At 41.9% G+C, this 23,577-nt stretch overlaps 1 protein-coding gene and 1 long non-coding RNA gene across 13 annotated transcripts in view; one reads left to right on the top strand and one right to left on the bottom strand.

Moving 5' to 3' along the window:
* LOC110255461 (uncharacterized) overlaps positions 1–23,577 on the bottom strand; it is a 334,726-nt gene that overhangs the window by 94,063 nt on the left and 217,086 nt on the right. The gene's annotated exons all lie outside the window — the stretch shown is intronic.
* Positions 525–8,040, top strand: LOC146399928 (uncharacterized). The gene is made up of 4 exons (XR_014816781.1): positions 525–840; positions 2,783–2,951; positions 5,315–5,515; positions 5,951–8,040. It is a non-coding gene; the product is annotated as an uncharacterized LOC146399928 (long non-coding RNA).

Here is a 23,577-nt window from a genome sequence, read left to right as displayed (position 1 = left end):
GTAAACACAGATTTAGTCAAAAGGCTTTTGTTAAGTCCCTTCAAGCCACTTAACCCCGTGCCATTCTGCAGGACCTGCCCTCAGGGAAGGGGCTGGAAGGAAGGAGCTGAGAGTTAAGTCAAACACACTTGCACCACACAGACAGTGAGCGGTTACATTGTAATTACAAGTAGGTGTTGGGGGTGTCATGGGGGGGTTGCTGGTGGGCCCTTTCTGACTCCTTCTCTGTATAAGAATCAATCAAAAGTAACGAGAGAGGGAACACCGGCCAGCAAAGGCATCCATGGCCGGTGTTTCTTCTTTGAAGCCAGAACACCTTTGACCTTAGGAGTCATTGATTTGCCATCATGCTCCAGAGGTGTCACAGAAGGGTCAGCAGAGATGGCTCCAGGGGGAGTGTTATCTTACCGGGTAAATTGATCAAGACTGGGAAACCGAAACAACCCTAGAACTCGTCGTGGTCTTGCCTGTCTCCGTTTCACCTGATTCCCCTTTGAAGGTAAATCTGTAGCAGACGAGAAATTGTTAGTGGGTTGAGTGAGGAGAAAGATGGGTTAGCCTGGGTTTCGCCCCGTGAAACAGGTTTTCAGGACTTCTGAGTGAGACTTAGGGTAACTGTAAGGGGCCAGAATGTTCCATCAGGGATTCAAAGCTGGTTGAGTGGTCCAGGGGGGAGGCTCCTGGCGAACATAACAGCACAAGGCAGCCAGGAGAAAAACCACAGTGATTTTCTCTTGATGCACTATCAGAAGAATAGCAGGTGAAGCAAGACCCCAGGGAGGTGTGCTAGCAGGAGCAAGGCTCACAAGAAAAGCTGTGAAGAGTGAATAGGAAACCTTTGTGAGTCCAGAGCTAAAATGCCTGGAGGAACTCTGTGGAAGGTTTGGGGCTCTGACTAAGCATTTCCAAACCTCGGGTCATAAATACTTGTACATAGAAAGCGCAAGATGTGAACATAAGTCAGGAATGACCCAGACTAAGGACTACACACTTGCTCTGTTCCCAGACCATATATAAAGCTAAACTCTCTGGACTCCATTCAGGATCTAGAACTGCGTGCCCAGCATAAGACACCAGCCTGTGTGACGAGGGGCAGGACGAAAGACAATATCTCTGACTCTCAAATATTTCCATCCAGGCTTCCTCAGGAGTCACTCTTTTTTTTTTTTTTTTTTTTTGGAGGCCTCATCTATAGCATATGGAAGTTTCCGGGCTAGGGATTAAATCAGAGCTGCTGCTGCCCACACAACCATGGCAACGTGGGATCTGAGCCACATCTGTGACCTATGCCACAGCTTGTGGCAACACTGGATCCTTAACCCACTAAGTGAGGCCAGGGATCGAACCCACATTCTCATGGATACTATTCGGGTTCTTAACCCACTGAGCCACAACAGGAACTCCAGAACAACAGATTCTGATGGAAAACTGTAGAACAGGTTGAATCTTTTAGCCTCAGAGCATGATTAAATTATTTGTATTTGTATAGCCCACAAGTTTTTTACATCAGTGTGAGAAAGTTAATTTTTAAAGGAGATCATTCCCCTGCCCTCTCCTTAAGGATGTAAAAGCTAATTTCTAGTATGCAGGCTCAAACTCAGCCCTGAGCCAACTTGGACCACTTATCCATTGAGATGAACCGAAGCCGTAATCCCTGAGGAGGATTAACTTCCCAGCTTGCAGAGAAGACACTGCCAATTGCAGGCAGCATGTAACATCTTCCAGTAAAGCAGCTTCCCCCGCCCCCCCAAATGTGCTCCACAGATATTTTGCAAAGTTAGCAGTTGGCATTCGATCATCAAACAAATCTGGGAAACACGGGGTTAAATTGAGTCCAAGGTTTTCCTAAGCCTATATTTTGCGTCATTCGTGCATACTGGGAATCTCCAAGCAGAGAATGTGGCATCGTTCGATCGTACTTGATCGGAGGATCCTTGCCTAATAAAAATGGCTTCTAAGGACAAGTGCTCCATGAAGCACATTTTGGGGTACACTGTGTTAGGGGCCACCTCCCAGAACATTCTCTCCTGCAGACCCCATGCATCAGTGAGGAGAGGGGCTACACAGTGATCTCTGATGAGCTGGCCCTGCAACCATGTACTTTCAAGAGTTTTCCATATTGTGAGCTTGTCCGCAGCTAACACTAAGTTTTCTCCATGTATTTTTCTTGTGTTCACGAGACATCCTTTCTACTCAGATCCCTTGTTTGGGTGGTGAGGGTGCAGAGCTTGGTCTCTGGGGTCCATCTGCAGACGGGTCCATCCACAGCCCCTTGTTACTTTATGTCACATTTAGCTGAACACCCCCCTGGGAACAATTCATTTCCCTCCCTTTAGGGGGTGATGGTGGGTTGGACACAGCCACAAGCCTTCAAAGGGCCACTATGCACAGAGAAATACATGGTCCTAAGGCCCACATTCATGAATCTCTGATTCTGAAGAAGAGCCTGGGCTCCAGGGGACACTGGGGCAGAGACCACTGGTGACTCAGTGCTGCCTGTCACCACCCCCAGAAAAACAACTCCCCGTGCCTCTTCCAGATGGTGGGTCAGCATCTTCCTTGCAGGAGACAGCACGTGAGGCTTAGTCAGCCCCCATCCCAAGTCCCCTGGCGGAAGGACAGCGGTGCTGGGAGGGAGCAGGGAGGCACACTTCTGGCAGGAGCGCCAGCCGCCTCCTCAGCTGGAAGCTCCCTCCAGGGAGGCCTCTGCCAATGTCAGAAATGCAGAATCAGGTCCCAAAGCATCAGATGGGTTGACTCCTGGTTTCTATCCTGTTGTCAGAGACGTGAAGTCTGGAAACCACAACCCATCTGTTTTTCAATTTTCTTGTTTAAAATAATACCTTGTCCAAACATGAAGCGGGAAGAAAAGACAGCAGCATGGATATGCCAGCTATCGGAGAGAAGCCTGAGGACAAACTCCACCTGGAGGCCAGAAAGGGTGACCCCAGGTAAGACGGAGGGTTCCCCCCGGGGCTGGGGCAGCTGCGCAAACACCCCAAGCCCCTCCGCAGGAGAGCCTGTTTGGGGATAAAACGGGATGAGGTCATGCTGGCAAGCTCGTGTCACCCTCCAGTCATTAGCACCCCTGCCCAGCCACCTCCCAGACCCAGCCTAGTGCCCCCACAGGTGTGTTGTCCTTCTCCAGCTGGCATAACAAGGCCATGCCAGCTTTGAGGCCAAGGCTGCCCAGGGCCATCCAAGACTAACACAGCCAGGCCAGAGACGCCAGGCCAGGAAGCGGAGGGAAGGCTTGTCTCTGCCGAATGAAAATAAATTGCAAAATGGCATCGTGTGTGTGGTTGCCCTGGAGAAGAAGGATCTGGAGAGATACGAACATAGCCAGCTGTGGAGGCTCCTCAGAGAAATTCGCTTCCGCCAAGCCAGGTGGTCCCAGGGCAGGGACGAGTGTTCATGGCCAAGGTGCTGGGATAAGTGGGGGGTGGATGGGGTGGGGGTGGGGGCTTGGGGGGTGAGCCAGCTGCACAGCCTTTCCAGGGAACTGCAAGGTGGGGGACACACGTTGCAGCGCTCTGTACCCAGCTTTCCCACCTACACCACCCTGTTGATGAGATGGGTGGGATGGGCTAACCCTAGACACAGATGAGGAGACTCAAGATGGGAAGGTGGGGGGCTTCATCCACCCCTGCCTCTCCCTGCATGTCACCTATGCTCTGTTTGTCCCTTAATGGTTCAGGCCACAAAAGCTTTTTTTTTTTTTTTTTGTCTTTTTGCTATTTCTTGGGCCGCTCCTGTGGCATATGGAGGTTCCCAGGCTAGGGGTCCGATCGGAGCTGTAGCCACCGGCCTACACCAGAGCCACAGCAACGCGGGATCCGAGCCGCGTCTGCGACCTACACCACAGCTCACGGCAACGCCGGATCGTTAACCCACTGAGCAAGGGCAGGGACCGAACCCGCAACCTCATGGTTCCTAGTCGGATTCGTTAACCACTGCGCCACGACGGGAACTCCCACAAAAGCTTTTGGAGGAGCAAGCCACCCTCTCTTGCTGTGGGCATTGGAGCGGGCAGAGGTATGGCTGCCAACACAGGTGGCATCTTTGCATCCACTCTGTTCTTATCCCAATTGTTTGTCAGCTCAGGATCCAGGAGGATCAGCAATCTTTGAGGGTGCGGGAGGCCTGAGGGGTGGTCAGAAGGTGTGCAGGGTGGTGGGTATAGGCAGATGGGATTCCTTCTTCCCCACTGACTTCTACCCATCTCACCTCAGTGACTCTACAGGTTACGTTGCTCACAAATCCCAAGAAAGGGTTTGGAGATGCACCCGGAGAGGCCAACTGGAACCCAAGTACCTGTACTGTTACACTGCATGCAGCCCAGCTATGTATGTCAAGTCACTCTGGATGGATGGTCACATGGCTCTGTGCAAAGTGTTATGTGCTTGGAATATTTTTGTGGGTTTTTTTTTTTTTTTTGTCTTTTTAGGGCTGCACCCACGGCATATGGAAGTTCCCAGGCTAGGGGTCCAATTGGAGCTGAAGCTGCCGGCCTATGCCACAGCTGCAGCAATGTGGGATCTCAGCTGCGTCTTTGACCTACACCATAGCTCACGACAATGACAGATCCTTAACCCACTGAGCAAGGCCAGGGATCAAACCAGTGCCCTTGTTACCACTGAGCCATGACAGGAACTCCTGACTTTTTTAGTTTAATGGCTGCACCTGCAGCATAGGGAAGTTCTCAGGCCAGAGACTGAATCCGAGCTGCAGCTGTGACCTAAGCCACAGCTGCAGCCATGCTGGATTCTTAACCCGCTGTGCCAGGCCAGGGATCAAACCTGTGTCTCCACAGCAACTGGAGCCACTGCAATAGGATTCTGAACCCACGGTGCCACAGTGAGAACTCCTGGTGACATTTTTTACAAGGAAAAAACTATACTTGTCTTTGTGTCCCTTCCGAAGCCCTCAGTGGTACTTCCTGAGATCCTGCAGAGCCTGCCAATATTGCCGATGTACAGGCAGTTGGCGTTTGGTGGGTGTTTTCTGTACATTTAGGCTATAAATGGAAAGCACAACAATGACTGTCTGTCCCCTGGGAACACGGCTCCCCTTCACGCTCTCCATGGTGGACAGGCCCCTGCTGGGGAACTGAGGTTGGCTGCTCGCTGCTGACTGTCCCTTCTTGAACCAGCTCTTCCTTTGATCTCCACGACACCTCCGTTATCCCTGCTCTCTGGAAGCCTTTTCTTCTTCCGACTTTGCCCTTCCCTCTCCTCTCCATCCTATCACCCTGCTTTCACTTAGACACAAATGCTGTTACATCATTTTCATGGCTTGTCACCATCATTTTCAGGTTCCTCAGAAGACTGACCAATCACAGCACACCGGCAGAAAGCATTCGGGCCCTCAGCTGACACCCCAATGTGGCAGAGGTCTGCAGAGTGGACTAGTCACTGAGTGCCCATGATGGATACAAATCCCATCCAGTGGTAGAAAGGAAGTCCCAGTCTCCCACTGTCACAGCCCCATCCCAAGGACGCTTACTCTTTGCATGGTATACACACAGATGGCGCTCAATACATGCTTGAATGACATATTCTGCCCCCACTGATTCTGATGATAGAGCTATTCTCAAGCCTGAGTTTCCTAAAAGATGGGATTATAAAAAGACACGACTGATTGATGAGAGAATGAGGCAAAGGCCTTTAAATGATGAAGTGGTATCCACTGTGGACAGTAATACACTGATCACTCACCTCCAGCCTTCTGATTTGCTCCAGCGCCTCAGGCTCAGTCTTTCTGTGGCTAAATAGGGCAGGGGGTGTTGAGTTTGCCAGCAAAGGGCAAGATCACCAGCCCAGTCCCTCAGACCAGGGATATCTGCCTTTCTCCCAATACCTGGACAGGATGGACTCAGGTGGGGGGTGAGGGGGAGGAATGTTCACTCAATTCCTTTAGCCACGTTCTCTGTCTCTGTTGCACTCACCAGGTGCCAGGTACCAGAGGCGCCCTCGCCCACCGTGGCCATTCAAGGGCCAGGTTCTGGGCCCAGGACTCAGATCTTACCTGCCCTGCCTCCGATATCCATTGACCTTCACCAGTGCCAGCCCTGACTCTCCTGCAATGACGCCGGTGCCCATCCCTCTACCCTCCCCCACAAAGACCTGGCCTCAGTCACATCAGCTACTCTGGTTTTTCCCACCTTTTTGATTAATATTCTTCAGAATTCAACGGTGTTTCCTAAAGTCCACATACCTGATGCTCTGTCAGAAAGTAATAACCTTTCCTCTCCCCCTGCCCCCTCCAGTGACCTGAACAGAACCACATTTAAGTGGGGCTGGGCAGGATGTTACTCTTGCAGCCAGCCCCGAACTTCAGGTCAGAGGGAGCTGACCCACTGCCCAGACTCATAAACTGGGCTTGATAAGCAAGCATCTGAGAGGACTCCCACCCCCCCCATCTCGGATCTCTGACAATCACACATCTATCTCCCCTTGCATTTTGGCTCAGCCCTAGAACCGCCTGAGAGACCTTTGGGGGTCAATTGTGTCAAAGAAAGATGATCAGGGAATGCAGAGAGTGAGGCCCAAAGGTGAGGAAGTGGGGACAGGAATGGAGTCAGCTGCAGATAAGCCACATAAATGCCAACCAGTCAAGCCCCGGGTGCAGCCAGGACCGCAAGCCGAGTGGGAAGAAAGAACAAAGTGGAACAATCATGAGAATTGAGAGAGCAACCGGGGATGTGATACCCTAGTCCTACTGCCCTCCTGTAGGCATCTGTTTCAGGAACAGGCACCCTAAGAGAAGGGGGTATTTTAAAAAGAAATTAAAAAGGAAAACCAGGGGCCCCGGGGATTGGACAGAAGAGCTATTCAGAGGCCTTTGTTTGAGATCATCCGGCCCTGGAGACAGAGGAGAAAAGGGCCCCCTGAGTCTCAGCAAGGAACCTGCCCTTGGGGACAGCCTCACCAGCACCTCATCCTCGGGAATTGAAGAACCAGAGGAAGACCCCAAACTAAAAACCCGGTATAGGTGTCATATTGTTTCCCGGTTAACAGTGACCAAAGGCCTTGTCTAGAAAGAATTTTGTCTATGACAGTTACATATTCCTGTTAAGGTCAAAGCTCAAAGTACGGAAATGAGGAGCAGCCTGAACAATCTGGGTTTTCTTTCTGGGTCTGAACTGGATGTCCTTGGGCAAGTCACCCCCACATGCTTCCTAAGACACCTTAGGAGCCAGCTCTGTTGCTGGGTGCAGGAGATTGAAGGGCGAATCGAATACTCTACTCCTGCCTTTGACAGCCTCACCTCTTCTTTGGGTCTCTATTTCATCTGTGAGATGCACAAACTGGAGAGAACGTATCCAAAATTCTTCCAAATTCCATTTTCTAGCCAGCAAAGAATAGGGGAAAAATAGTCTAGTTTTGCTGCAGTCTTTATTTTCCCTTAGATGCACAATCTAATAAGATTTACTTATTTTCTAATAAGATTCTAATTTTATTTTTATTTTATTTTCTAATAAGATTCTAACATAATAACATATAGTATAATAAGATTTCTAATAATGCATAATAAGATTTCTAGTGAGATTCACTTATTGTCATCCTCAGATTCATGGTTCATGGTTTCAGTCACTTGATACATAGTCATTCTTACCAAATGATGGTTTTTATCTTTTATATTTTACACATACGTATCTTGGCTGCACTTGAACACAGCATATACAAGTTCCTGGGCCAGGGATCGAACCCATGCCACAGCTACAGCCATATCAGATCCTTAATCTGCTGTGCCACATGGGAACTCCTGATTTCTATCTTTTTTTAAAAAAAATATGAGTCTTGGAGTTCCCATCGTGGCTCAGTAATTAACGATCTGACTAGCATCCATAAGGACACAGGTTCGATCACCAGCCTTGCTCAGTGGTTAAGGGTCCAGGATTGCTGTGAGCTGTGGTATAGGCTTGGATCCTGTGTTGCTGTGGCTGTGGTGCAGGTCGACAGCTACAGTACCGAGTGGACCCCTAGCCTGTGAACCTCCATATGCTGAGGGTACAGCCCTAAAAAGAAAAAAAAAAAATACTAGTCTTTAGAAGTTATCACACACATAAGTTTGTGATTTCCAGGCATCCCATACATCTGAAGGAGGCTCATTTCATTGTATTGTCCCAACTAACATTATTAGGATGTTTCGGGGCCCCACAAACATTTGTGCCAGACCGATACTACTTGTTATGACTGTTCACACCCAGTCTTCCTAATCAGGTCAGAATACATCCACTGCTTTCCAAACGAAAATGTGAACCTCTATTTCAGACAGTGCCTGGCTGCTAGGAGTGCAAAGTCAAGTGTACCGATTTAGAGATCTGAAAAGGACACACAAAGATCTGAACAGGAGTAGAGCAAAAGATCGGAGGCTTAGGACACGCTTTGGAAGGTAGGGGGACATTCCATCTTACAGTAACCAAAGTAAAGCAAAGCTGTGAGTGTTGAGGAATGGAATTGGTGAGGCAAGAACTCTCAGAGATTTGCAAACCTATGTCAGAGATCTGTAAGGATGAGAAACAAAGATTTCTCATCCCAGCTTCATGGCTGAAGAACACATGCGATGCAGGGGCCTGAGGGAAAAGATAAAATCATTGAGATTTGGAGAGGGAGGTGGGTAGAGCAGACGTTAAGAGCTCTGCCTTTGCTTTCCAAGGCACCTGGGTTTGAATCCAGCTCTGGTGTGTATTTGACACGCTAATAGAGCAAGTGATAAACTTTCTCAGCCTACTCTCCTTAATAATATGCCAAAGGATTGTTATAAATATTCAGTGAGGTCATGTGTATAAAATACTAAGCCCAGTGCCTCATAAATAGAGAGAACCTCAGAGACAGCATAGAGATTATCTGCAAAGACTTTTCCTTGATAAAGCATTTTACATAAATACATTATACGCACTTATATACAGGCATATATACAAAATGCAATTAGATGCATTTAAAGTCTTAAAAACCTTTGATGAAGAGGTACCAGCACTGAACCAACAAAGTCTAGGATCTGTTCATACCATAAGATATTTTTCTAATTTATAACAATGACTTTTCTAGGCAGCGAATACATTTCATAACATGTTTAAAGCTGTAACTTTCCCTTTAAGCACTTCCTTAGCTGTATCCCATAACTTTTTATATGTTGTCTTTATTTGGTTCAAAATAGTTTCTAATTCCCCTTATGGTTTCTTCTTTGATCTGGGTTATTTAGAAATGTGTTGTTTAATTTTCAGATATTTGGGGATTTCTCAAATCTCAGTTGTTGCTTTCTAATTTTATTGCCAGGGAAAAACATGCCTTGAGTAACTCCAATCCTTTTACAATCATGGAAATGTGTTTTGAGGCCTATCATATCTTCTCTCCTGGAGAACATTCTACGTGCCCTTAAAATAATGTATTTTGCTTCTGTTGGGTAAAGCGTTCTATAAATGTCAGTTAGATCATATTGGTTCACTGTGTTCCCAGTCTTCTAGATCTTTATTATTTTCTGTCTTCTTGTCCTACCAATATCCAGGGCCTTGAAATTTTGAACCAGTAATATTGAAGCGTCTACATTTCCTTTCAGTTCTCTTGGGTTTCGCTTCTTATATTTTAGGGTCTTATTAGGTGCATATACATTTAAAATCACTACATCTTCCTGATGTATTGACCTTTTTATTATGATCACATGTCCCTTTTCATCTCTACTAATATGTATTTTCTAAGAGTCTATTTTGTTTGATATGTATTAATGTAGCCACTCTAGCTCTCTTTGGTTTCCTGTATATGTCTTTTCCATTCTTTAACTTTCAATCTAGCTGTATTTTTGAATTTGAAGGGTGTCACCTGTGGTCAGAACATAGTGGAATCTTTCTTTTTTTATCTAATCTGGTTATGGCACCATTTTCATTTAACCGTTTAGTCTATTTCATGGGCTATTTAATGTGATTGTTGATTGACATGATTGGATTTGCATCTGTTCTTTTGCTATTTGTTTTTAATATGACTCATGTCTTTTTTGTTCCTCTGTTCTTTTATGGCTAGCTTTGGGGTTGAACAAATATTTTTGGTATATGATTTTAATTCCTCTGTTGGTTTGGGGAGGGTATTGTTTTGTTTCGCTTTTAGTTATTTTCTTAGTGTTTGCTCCAAGATTTAAAATATACATCTAGAAGGAGTTCCTGTGGTGGTGCAGTGGAAACGAATCTGACTAGGAACCATGGGGTTGCGGGTTCGGTCCCTGGCCTCGCTCAGTGGGTTAAGGATCCAGCCTTGCCATGAGCTGTGGTGTAGGTCACAGACTCAGCTCGGATCCCACATTGCTGTGGTGTAGGCCAGCAGCTATAGCTCTGATCTGACCCTTAGCCTGGGAACCTCCATATGCTGCAGGTGGGGCCCTACAAAGCAAAAATAAATAAATAAATAAATAAATTATACATCTAAATTTATCAATGTAATTCATGTTGATATTGACTTAATTTCAGTAAGATATAGCACCTTTGCTTCTACATAGCTTCATTTCCTCCCCTTTCCTGTGTGCTCTTACTATCATATATATTAACTCCATATTAATGCTATAAACCCAATAAGACCATGTTATAATTATTGCCTTATATGATCAGATGGATTTTTTAATTAAGAGGCTATAACTATACCTTCTTTTTTACTTACCTATGCAGTTACCACTTTCAGTGTCCTTCATTTCTTCCTGTGGACTTACCTTATTGTTTTGTTTCCTTTCATTTTCTATAGAATTTCTTTCAAGGCTGCTCTGTTAATGGTAAATTCTCTCAATCTTTGTTTCTCTGGGAATGTCTTTATTTCATCTTAACTTTTGAGATAATAGAATTCACGGACTGAGGACTTTCTGCATCACTTTGACTGTTTCCTTCCAGTGCCTTCTGGCCTCCGTGGTTCCAGAGATGAATTGGGCCATTAACTGCACTGTCGTTCCCCAGTATGAGATGAGTCTTCCTCTTGCTGCTTTTAAGATTTTCCGTTTGTATTTAGTTTTCAGTAATTGAATTTTGATGTGTGGAATGGAGATTTTTATATTTTACTAGGGGCTTACTGAGCTTTGTGGATGTGTAAATTAATTTTTATGGCAAATTTATGACATTTCAGCCATTATTTCCTCAAGTTTTTTTTTTTTTTTGCCATTTAATTCTTCTTCTGGGTCTCTCAATACAAGGTAGTGTGTTTAATGTTGTATCATAAGCCTCTGAAGCTCTATTTTTTTCAATCTATCTTCCTTTCTGTTCTTCAGATTAGTTTCCATCAATCTATACTTAAGTTCACTGATTCTTCAGCCATCTCAAATTTACTCATTTAACTCATTTTCTGTTTCAGCTATTGTGCTTTTAAATTCTAGAATTTCCACTGGTTCCTTTTTATTTCTGTTTCGCTACTGAGAATTTCTATTTGAGGATCATTGTCATCATACTTTTACCAATTTTTTAACTATATTCTGAGAGATGCTTTAGAGTCTTTGTGCACCAAATATAACATCTGGGTCCACTCAAAGTCAGTTTCTACAGAATTTTCTTCCTTAAGAACGGATCACATTTTAATGTTATTTTGAATATCTCCTGATGTTTTCTTGAAAACTCACATTGTAAACCATATACCGTAATATTTTTGGATTATATTTTTTCCATGAGGTTGTTTTTGTTGTTCTTAGGAATTTATTTGGACTTAATCTGCAGAATCTGTCTCCCTGAGATCTGCAGCCACTGATGTCTCTGCTGAGTTGTTTTTAAATTATTGTTTTGTTTTTCTGCCTAGCTTCCTAGGACTTGTCCTATGTCTGCATAGCTTACCAGTAAGTCAATGATTCATAAAGGTTGTGCTCAAGAACCTTGAGCCTATAAGGCCTCCCACCTCTGCTAAAAAGAGATGTGTGTGTGTTAAAGGACGTATTCAAAGTTCAGGCAGTTTTCCAGTCTGCCTAGGCTTTATTTTCCTCTGGACCTTTTTTGGGTTCCCCATAAAGATGGGCATTGTTTCCCATTCATCCAGGGAGATAGAGAGAGCTGATCTAGCCCTTCTATAATGCTCCCATTTCCAGCATCGCCTTATTAAGCTTAAAAAAAAAATTATTGAGGTTTAGTTGATTTATAATGTTGTGTAATTTCTGCTGTCAACAAAGTGATTCCGTTATACATATACACACACATTAACTGGTCTGTCAGTTGCCATAACTGGGACTGTAAACTCAGGTTAGCAAAGCTATGGGACTTCCCCACTCACTTCTATCACATATGCTACTTTTACTGATAGGGCTTCCAGGGATGGGTTTTGGTCTTTCGAATCAAGTCAGCCCCCTCTAGCAGTAAACCTGCTGGTTTTCATGGGCAGTCCTGCCCTGGTAAGATTGCTTCATTATCCAAGTTTTGCAGGGGGCTGGGGTTTGAGGGCAAAACAATTTCAGGCAAGAGGGCTTCAGGCTCTGTAGACTTCCCCTTTTGTCATCCAAAGATCTAGCAGATTTTCATGAATAAACACTTCTCAATTTCTTGTTTGTCTCGGTTGATTTGCAGACCCCTGAAACAGTTGTTTTTCATTGTTTTTCCAGTTCTACTTGTTTCTGGGGGGGAAGAAGATTTGTTCAGCTCCCCACTTTGCTTTAACTGAGTCCTGTCTCTGAATAAAATCTTGAAATCAATTGCTTCAACATGTATCACAGTGGGGTTTTTTTTTCCTCACTTGCCCTGTATACTACACTGCAACTGTTTTGATAATTTTCTGACAAAAAAACTTTCTTAGGTTTATTTTGCTTTTTCATGGCATCTTTATTCTAATGATGAAAAAACCCTTTAAGATGATGATGAAAGCATCCTAACATTTCTTCTGTCTCTTTCTGAGGTTTTTCCTTATACCTCAATATTCACATAAACTACATATTGGGGCTGTAAGGTCTAGAACTCAGGGTATGGATCATATGTTAACTACCTCTTTTGTCTCAAAACATTCATGAATATAAATTATTATTGTATGCCAAATTTCAGTTGCACACTTTGGCATATGATTTCTTCAGTATTAGAAAATATTTCCTTAATTAAAGCCCCATGCATACTGAAATAAATTTCACATGTTTTGAAAAGAGACTCCGCCCAAAAATTTATAGAAATAGCAAAAAGAGTGTGAAAATTTTCTCACCATTAATTGCCAGGGAAATATAAATTACTACTACGATGAGACACTATTGCACACCCACTAGAGTACAGATCTGTGGAGCAATTGGAATTCTCACAAATATCTGCCAGGGATGTAAAATGATACGACTACTTTGGAAACAGTTCCTTATAAAGTAAATGTATATTTACCATATAACCCACTATTAAGTATTTGCCTAAAAGAAATAAAAGTGTATGGCCACAAAAAGACTTTCACAAGAATGTTCATCGCAGCTTCATTCATAATTGCCCCAAACTGAAAAAGACCCCCAAATCCATCAATCATAGAATGGATAAGCAAACTGTAGTATATCTGTACAACAGAGTGCTACTTAACAATTGAAAAGCCACAAATTATTATACACACAGTCATATGGAAGAATATGAAAGACATGCTGAGTGAAAGAAGCCAGACACAGAAGACCACATACTGTGCGATTCTATTTATATGAAATTCTAAAACAGACAAAAAAAATAGTGACATAAAGAGTATCATGGGGTGCCTGGGCACAGGGGGAAGGGATTATTTGCAAAAGAGCATAAAGGAAGTGTTTGGAGGTGAGAGGATAGAAATATTCTAGTTCTTTTTCATTTTTCTTTCTAGGGCTACACCTGCAGCATATGGAAGTTCCCAGGCTAGGGGTCAAATTGGAGCTGCATCTGCCGGCCTACACCACAGCCACAGCAATGCTGGATCCAAGCTTGTGGCAACGTCAGATCCTTAACCCACTGAGATCCTTAACCCAGGGATTGAAACTGCATCCTCACTGACACTATGTAGGGTTCTTAACCTGTGAGCCAAAACAAAAACTCCAAAAATGTCCTATTTCTTGATTATGGCCTTGGCCACACAGGTCATGCACTTGTCAAACTCATGGAGATAACTATCCTTTTAATATGGTTTATTTGCAGCACATGTAAATTTCACCTCAATGAACTTGATGTGCATGCACTAAGTACTTAGCAGCGAGTGCTTCACAAATGTGCTGACGTTTGTGGTGACTTAACAGTAGGATGCTGAGACCCATTCTCTTTCTGGCCTGAAGAGCTGGAGCCAAAAATTCTCTAGCTGCCTCCCAATCCCTTTACATATACAAGGACCTGGGTTTAGGACACCTGTTCCCCAGAGACACAGGAGGCAGACAGAGGCTTAGCAAGGACAATTACTTTCAGAAATAGCCAGGTAAAATGTCTATTGACAGATGAATGGACTAAGAAGATGTGGTGTATAATATATACAATGGAATACTACTCAGCCCTAAAAAAGAATGAAATGATGCCATTTGCAGCAACATGGATGGACCTAGAGATTATCATATTAAGTGAAATAAGTATTTCTCTAAAGACAAATACCATATATCACTTATATCTGGAATCTAACATACGGCACAAATGAACCTATCTACAAAACAGAAACAGATTTACAGACATAGAGAACAGACTTGTGGTTGCCAAGCAGAAGTGGATAGGGAGTAGTATGGAGTGTGAGTTTGGGTTTAGTAGATGCAAGCTATTATATTTAGAATGGATAAGCAATGAGGTCTTACTGTATAGCACAGGGAACTATATCCAGTCTCCTAGGACAGACCATGATGGAAAATAATATTTTTTTAAAAGAATGTGTATATGTGTATGACTGAGTCACTCTGCTGTACAGCAGAAATTGGTACAATATTGTACGTCAACTATACTTTAATAAAAAAATTTCAAAAAGGAAATAGCCAGGGAGGCTATGAGGTATTTTTGTTGCTGCTACTGCTGTTGCATTTTCATTGGTTTACTTGATTTTGTCCTCACTTTTTGCTAAATTAGTGAGATTTATTACATATCTTGAGAAAAAGAAATACAGCAGTAAGTGGAAGTTTGTAGGCCTGGGCCCTCTTCTGGTTCTGGAATCCTGTCAGAGTCAGTTAACTATTTGAACCTCACTTAAAAAAAAAAAAAAAAAAGGGTCGACTTTTATGAGCCTTAAGATCACTACCAAATTAAAACATCCAAGGTTCTGGGATGTTTCAGACATATTTACTGGAAATGATATCTGCAGAAGTAATTTACCTTCCACATTTTTTAATCCCTTTCTCTGTCTTAACGCATTATGATCCTGCATTTTCTGCCATACTCTTTCTGTCTATAATCAAAATTTTATTTATTTATGTCCCATTTCCTCAGAGTGTTGCTAGGCAATGGGAAAGAATCCATTGATCTATGGTTCCTACCTAACACACCATCCTCAAACTTAGTGGCTTAAAACAACACACACAGGTTGATTTTGCTGGTGAATCTGCACTGTGGGCGGGACTCAACAGGACAGCTCATCTCAGCTCTGTGTGGCAGCAGCTGGGCAGCTTGAAGGCAGGAATGCTCTGAAAGCTGCTTACTCACATGCCTGGATGTGGGGGGTTGGGGGGAGTCTCATGGCTGAAGGCTGGAGCAGTGGCCCTTGTTAAACACATCTCTCCACATCCATGCATTCTCTCCACATGGTGGTCTTCCCAGCATGGTAGCTGGACCTCTTACCTGTTGCCTCGGGGCCCCAAATATTCATATGCCAAAAGAAACAGAGAGACAGACAGAAGAGACAGAGAAAGCTTGCTTTCCGGAAGAATCTAGGTGGTCTCCCCCATCCTAGTTTGAAAAGTCAGTGTCAGTTCTACCTAATCATGTTCATGAGAGAGGGTCTTTAAGGCTGGCCAATGTTCAAGGGGTATCAGAGTCTACTTTTGGATGGTAATCGTGTATCTAATATACGGCACAAATGAACCTTTCTGCAGAAAAGAAAATCATGGACTTGGAGAATAGACTTGTGGTTGCCCCAGGGGAAGGGGAGGGAGTGGGAGGGACTGAGAGCTTGGGGTTAACGGATGCAAACTATTGCTTTTGGAATGGATTAACAATGAGATCCTGCTGTGTAGCACTGAGAACTATGTCTATATACTTACAACCCAGCACGACAACGGGAGAAAAAATGATGTATACATGTATGTGTAACTGGATCCCCATGGTGTCAGTGGGAAAAAAAAAAAAAAGTGTGTTGGGGGAAATAACCATAAAAAAAAAAAAAAAAGAATTTAAGGACATGTTTTAAAATCATGGCCAACTCATTTGAATTGAGGTGTTTATGAATAACAAATGGCTTAAAAAGAAAGTTCTCGCTCATCTCTCATTGGGATGGGTCTGTCAAGGCCACTCCTGTCCTACCTCATCGGGCTGGTCCTTCAGGGGCTATGATGGCATGTGGTGGAAGGCAGAATACTTGGGACCCCAAATACAATGAAAAAGGATTTCTAGCATAGCCCTCAGCCACCGGCTGGAAGGCATGGTTTGCAGTAACCTCAGTTCTGTCTTCAGGCAGAAGGGAAGGACAGGCTGACTCTGTCTTGACTCAATAGAGGGTCGGAGAACAGGTACTTCACTCAGACTTTCTCAATGAAAGCCATACTGAATAACAGATGAAACATTTTGAGGGCAGCACCTCATATAACATAAAAACTGCTCATTCTGTGATTTAACCAAGTAACCAGAGCATATGGCACATTTACGGCCTAGACCCAATCATGGTTACAGGTCTTAAATAATGGGCAGAAGGTCAGACTCCTTGCTCAGCGCCTGTAAGTCTGCAGAACTTCTCCAACTTTTCTGTCATGGTCCCAGAGGAGAGAAAAATCTTCGTCTCCAGCATCTGAGATCATCATCCTAAGGTGACTCGCTAAGGAGAAGCTTTTAAATAGCATTTTAATTGTAAATATTCTATGATACTATCTGTTTATTTGATACTATCTGTTTATTTATGGTCTAGACCCATAAATGAATGTGATTTTACCCAAAACGGCAGAGGTGAAATTGGTGCCTTGAGAAGATGGACCGTGTTTACTCTGTGGCAACTTTCTAGACACATTCAGGTACCTCTTGGGCTTGGGTGTCCAATTTGAGAGGGAAAGAAACTATAAAGGCCATCTGAAAATATCGTTTTAATGACTGAGAGAATTTCTTTTTTATACATCCTGGTTTCTCATTAATGATACTAAAGGAAAAGGAGCCAAGGCTCCTGGGTGACAGCCTCAGCGAGTGCCCAGCTGGCACCACCTACTTGCCAGGCATAGCTGAACCATCTTGGAATGAACATCCCAGCCCCAGCTGAGCTACCCCAACCTGTGCATGTGGAGCAGAAATTGGGTGTTCAAATGAATCCTGCCCAAATGGAAACTTTGTAAAAAAATAAAAACTGTTGTTTAAGCTACTATGTAGGAGTATTTGAATTACACTACAATAGATAACAGAACAATGAACAAAGAACTTAGACACTTCACAAAGGAAGATACACCAGGGCCAATACGCACAAGCAAAGACTAACATCATTAGTCATCAGGGAAGTAAACAATAAAACCACAAAAAATATCATTATATGTCCATTAGGATGGCTAAAATAAAACAAACAAACAAACAAACCAAAAAACTGATCCATACTAAGTGCTGGTAAGGATATAGAGGAACAGGAACTCTCACACCATGCCTCAGGAAAATGGTACAATCACTTCCAAAAAAAGACATTTTTTAATAGACTTAAATTTAAACAAGCAAGTTCACTCCTAAATATTTACCCAAGGGAAATGAAAACATGTCCACCCACAATGTATACAAGCATGTCCCCAGAGGAGTTCCTATCATAGCTCAGTGGTTAACAAACCCAACTAGGATCCATGAGATTGCAAGTTCAATCCCTGACCTCGCTCAGTGGGTTAAGGATCTGGCATTGCCATGAGCTGTGGTGTGGGTCGCAGATGTGGCTCAGATCCCGAGCTGCTGTGGCTGTAGCATAGGCTGGCAGCTGCAGCTCTGATTCAGCCCCTAGCCTGGGAACCTTCATATGCCTCAGGCGTAGCCCAAAAGAAAAAAAAAAAGAAGAAGAATGTTCCTAGAAACTGTTATCATGACAGCCCAACTGAATACAGCCCACATATCTAACAACTGGAGAATGGATACACATGTGGTATTACTGTAGAATGGTAAATGCAATGGGATGCAATAAAAAGGAATAAACTATTAATACAAACAAGGACTTCAATCAACTAAAAAATATGACATTGAGGGAAGGGGATCAAACACATAATGATGCTTACTTTTTAAAATCCATTTATATGATGCTCAAGGCTAGGCAAAACTAATTCAGTAAGTAGTAAAATCATGATTCTGTCTGAGACAGTCTAGTTTCTAGAGTCAGCGATCTTAACTATGATGCTATATCTGTAAATCCATAGATACAGACTTTGAAGGAGATATGAAAAATGATTTAGCCAATTATATGAGCAGCAAAAATCTGGGGGAAGGGGAATTATTAAGAGATAATTGAGGAGAAGTGAAGTAAAGCTTTTAGATTTTGCTCTCTCTACATTGGGTTACTTCAAAAATTTTAAATGAACATATATAACATTTCAAAATATTTTTATTGAGTGTAATTTACTTAAAGTAAAATCATAAATCATAAGTGTATACTTTGGGGAGTTTTGTGACAAATACACACCCATGTAACAAAGATCTCAATCTCACCATTTCTCAGAGGCAACCTCTGTTCTAACTGGATGCCGGAACGAAGTTGAACACAATCAAAAGAAATATGGCACAATCCAGCACTCAACAATGCAAAAGCTCACAATATGTGGCATCAAATAAAAAATTATCAGGTATGTAAAAAGTAAAAATACACAGCCCATAACTGGGAAAACATCAATAATTTAAGCAGAATTAGAAATGACAGAAATTTAAACACTGGAAAACAAAGACTTTAAAACAGCTATTATAAATAGACTTAATATGCTCAACTGGTACATTGACATAATTACATAATATGTCCAACATTAAGTACAAAGGAGAAAAGACTGACAAAAAATTAAAATAATATATAGCACCTGTGGAACAACATCAAAGCACTCTGACATATATAATTAGAGTTCCAGAGAGGACAAAGAGAGATTTATGGAAAAAAAATAGCTACAAGCTTATCCAAATTTAGTGATGACTATAAACACACATGTCCAAAAAAGTCAGTGGAACCCAAGCAGAATAAATATAAAGAAAATCATGCCAAAATAGATTATAGCCAAGTTACTTTAAAATAGAGACAAGAGGAAAATCTTAAAAGTAGCCAGAGATAAAGGGCATATAAAAAACAGAGTAATAGGAGTTCCCCTTGTGGCGCAGTGGAAACAAATCCAACTAGGAACCATGAGGTTGAGGGTTCAATCCCTGGCCTCTCTCAGTGGGTTAAGGATCCGGCGTTGCCATGAGCTATGGTGTAGGTCATAGACGTGTCTTGGATCTGGTGTTGCTGTGGCTGTGGCTGTGGCCAGCAGCAACAGATCCAATTAGACCCCTCGCCTGGGAAACTCCACATGCTGTGGGTGCAGCCCTAAAAGGACAAAACACAACAACAACAACAACAACAACAACAACAACAACAACAACAACAAACCCCAGAGTAATAAAGACAAGCACAAGAGCAGAATTCTTATGATAAAACACACAAGTCAAAAGAAAATGGAGTAACACCTTAAAATGCCGAAAGAAGCTATTATCAAAGAATTGTATTCCCAGGAAAATTATCTTTTAAAAATGAAGACCACAATAGAGAATGCTAGAGATGGAAAAAAAATATTTCATACAAATAAAAGCTGAAGGGATTCATCAACAGCAGACCTACACAAGAGATATTTAAAAAAAATTTTTTTCATACTCCAATTAAAAATCAGAGATTGCGGGAGTAGCCCTAGAAAAGGTAAAAAGACAAAAAAAAAAATTCAGAGATTGTCAGATTGGATTTAAAAAAGCATACCATCCAAAAACTAATCAAAAGAAATCTGGGTAGCTATATTTGATGTCAGACAAAGCACACCTTAGAACAAATAATATTGTCTAAGATAAAGAAGGATATTCCATAATGACAAAGGGGTCAATTCATCATCAAAGTATAACCATCCTAAATGTATATGTATCTAATCATACTTAACAACTTCAAAATAAATGAAACAAAACTGATAGAACCCAAACAGATAAATTGACAGTGATAGAAAATTTAAAATCCTTTTTATATTAATTGATGTACGTGTAGACAGAAAATAAGAGTATCGAGCACTTGAACAAAACTATTGAGCAACTTGACCTAATTGACAGTTGTCAGTTGCAGAATACTCCATCCTCCCACACATACATGGACAGTTAACCTATGATAAAGGAGCAAAGAACACACAAGGAAGAAAGAACAGATTCTTGAATAAACAGTGTGGGGAAATGAGGGTGAGCAAATGCAAAAGAATGAAACTGTCTTAGCACTAGACACAAAAATTAATTCAAAATGGAGTAAAGACTTGAAGGAATACTTGAAACTATAAAATTCCTATAAGAAAACCTAGGTGATAACTTCACTGACATCAATCTTTGTGATTAATAAGTATCTTTTCATTTATCTGTTGGTGGATCTAACTCCAAAGGCAAGGGAAACAAAAACAAAAATAAACAAATGGGAGTTCCCGTCGTGGTGCAGTGGTTAACGAATCCGACTAGGAACCATGAGGTTGCGGGTTCGATCCCTGCCCTTGCTCAGTGGGTTAACGATCCGGCGTTGCCGTGAGCTGTGGTGTAGGTTGCAGACACGGCTCGGATCCCATGTTGCTGTGGCTCTGGTGTAGGCCGGTGGCTACAGCTCCGATTCAACCTCTAGCCTGGGATCCTCCATATGCCGCAGGAGCGGCCCAAGAAATAGCAGCAACAACAACAACAACAACAAAAAGACAAAAAAATAAATAAATAAAAAAATAAACAAATGGGACTACATAAAACTAAAAAGTTTCTGCAAAGTGAAGGAATCTTCAAAATGAAAAGGCAACCTACTGAATGGAAAAGACATTTGAAAATCATGTATCCAAAATATATAAATGACACATTCAACTCAATATCAAAAAACCAAACAATCCAATTAAAAAATATGCAGAAGGTCTGAGTAGATATTTTTCCAAAGAGGACCAACAGATACATGAAAAGATGTTCATTAATCACCAGAGAAATGCAAATCAAACCACAATGAGATATCACCTCATTCCTGTTAGAATGGCTATTATTGATAAGACAAGGAATAATAAATGCTGGCAAGGATGTGGAGCAAAGGGGACCCTTACATACTGTTGGAACTGCAAACTGGCACAGCCACTATGGAAAACAGAATGGAGATTCCTCAAAGAATTAAGAATAGAACTACTATATGACCCAGTGATTGCACTTATGGGTATTTATCTAAAGAACATGAAACACAAATTTATCTAAAACATGAGTATTTATCTAAAGAACATGAAAACACAAATTCAAAGATATATCCACCCAATTTTATTATAGCACCACTTACAATAGCCAAGATATGGAAACAATGTAAATGCCCACTGATGAATAAATGGATAAAGATGTGAGATATATGTATGTGTGTGTGTGTGTATACACACACGTACCACAATGGAATACTACTTAGCCATAAAAAAGAATGAAATCCTGCTATTTTTGATAACATGGATGGACTTTGAGTTAAGTGAAATGAATCAGAAGGAAAAAGACAAATACCATATAATTTCACTCATAGGTGGAATCTAAAACAAAACAAAACAAAACCAACCAACAAACAAAATACAACAAAAACAAACTCATAGATACAAAAAACAGATCAGTGGCTACCAGAGGGGAAGGAGGTGGGGGAGGTAGGCAAAATGGGTAAAGAAGGTCAACTGTGTGGTGATGGATGATAACTAAATTTGTGGGGGTAATCGCTCTGTAGTGTATACAGATGTTGAACTGTAACAAATGCCATACACGTGACACTTTTATTATTATTATAAAAGAATTCTCTATCCAGAAACAGTACAACACAAATTCTTTTCCAATGCACATACAACATTTACAAAGAAAGGCCATATTCTGGATCATAAAACAAGTCTCTGTAAATTTAAGGGAATTTAAATCATACAAAGTATGTTCTCTGATCATAACATATTTAAGAATAAAAAACAACACCAGAAATAATTCCAGAAAATCCTCAAACATTTAGAAAATAAATAACACATGAGTCCAAATTTAATCCTAAGAGAGATTAGAAAACAGTTTGAACCAAAACAAAAATGAAAATATATCAAAATATGTGGGATGCAGCCAAAGCAGTACCTAGAGGGACATTTACAACTTTAATGTTTGTATTTGAAAAAGAAAGTTCTCCAATCAATTATCTAAATTTCCACCTTAAGAAACTACTAAAGAATGAGAAAATCCAATACAAAGCTCATATGAAACTTTTACCTCATAACTCTAGTAAAAAATTAGTATTCTTTGTTCATTTTCATCTGATTACCTTAAATTGTTCCTTTCTGTTACTTTTCTTCATAGCTATAGATTTTTGTTATAAATAACAGCCTTGTTGAAGAAAGCGTGTAATTATATAAAAGGGCATATGTGAAGAGTTTCTGACTTTTATGGTACAAATTGTATCAATAAATGACTGTATATGGAGCCCTTACCATCTGCCAACCCTTACACACGTGTTGTTTCATTTAACACCTAGGCGACAGTGGATGCCTAGGGGATTTTGAACGCTTAATTTATGATCACCAGAAGCTGCCATTTAAACATCCACCTCCCGCAGAATTGTTGGATTTGGTGTATTTTCTCTGTTCTGTGTGAATATTTGATTTCGTCACACAAATACCCATCCTGAAAGAGTCCCTCATAACTCTTCGGTTGTACGAGATCAACTTGCTTTAGTGAATTAGGCGATCAAGCAGAATTGGTTTAGGAAATAGCCAGCACATTTAGAGGAGAGGTAACATACAGAGCAAAGATTTTGTCAGTCTGTTCCTCAGACTCAGCCCCTACCTGATATCACAACAGTGAGAAGAGGGAAGATGAAAGTATGCAATACAGAGGCAAGAGATGATGGCCCCTATGGTCAGAAGCCCCCATTTCTTCCTCACTGTCCCAAGGTGTGCACACTCACTTATGATCCCCTGTAGAACTTTCTGTCTGCAAAATGCCAGCTTCTCTGCCTTGGGTTCTGTGTGGGGCACCACAGCCTGGTTTCACTAGTTACCTCCTAGAGACCAGGTAGGATGCTCACCCAAGATTAACATACATCACAGATGAACCTAAAGGAATTATTCACTTACTGATGAACTGATCAGAAGATGTCACTACAGCTGGGGATCTTTCCCTGAATTAAAACTAGGCTTCGAGAATTATTTTTTCAAAGTCCACTTTGAATTATGGGGCTGTAATTTCATCCTGAAGGCTCTTTGTGGGTCATGCTTCACTTCTTGTGGTTTATGACTTCAACACAGGCCCTCGATGGAATTACAGCCCAACAGGCACAGAGACTGCTATTTATCATCTGTTTATTTTACAACCAA

Source organism: Sus scrofa, chromosome 9, assembly GCF_054392235.1.
Source record: "Sus scrofa isolate SSC_HxYL_T2T_F1_AM1 chromosome 9, Sscrofa_HxYL_maternal_Yorkshire_Landrace_v2.0, whole genome shotgun sequence".
NCBI classification, from domain to species: domain Eukaryota; kingdom Metazoa; phylum Chordata; class Mammalia; order Artiodactyla; family Suidae; genus Sus; species Sus scrofa.
Note: the sequence above shows the minus strand (reverse complement) of the source record. Positions and strands in the feature narration are given on the sequence as shown.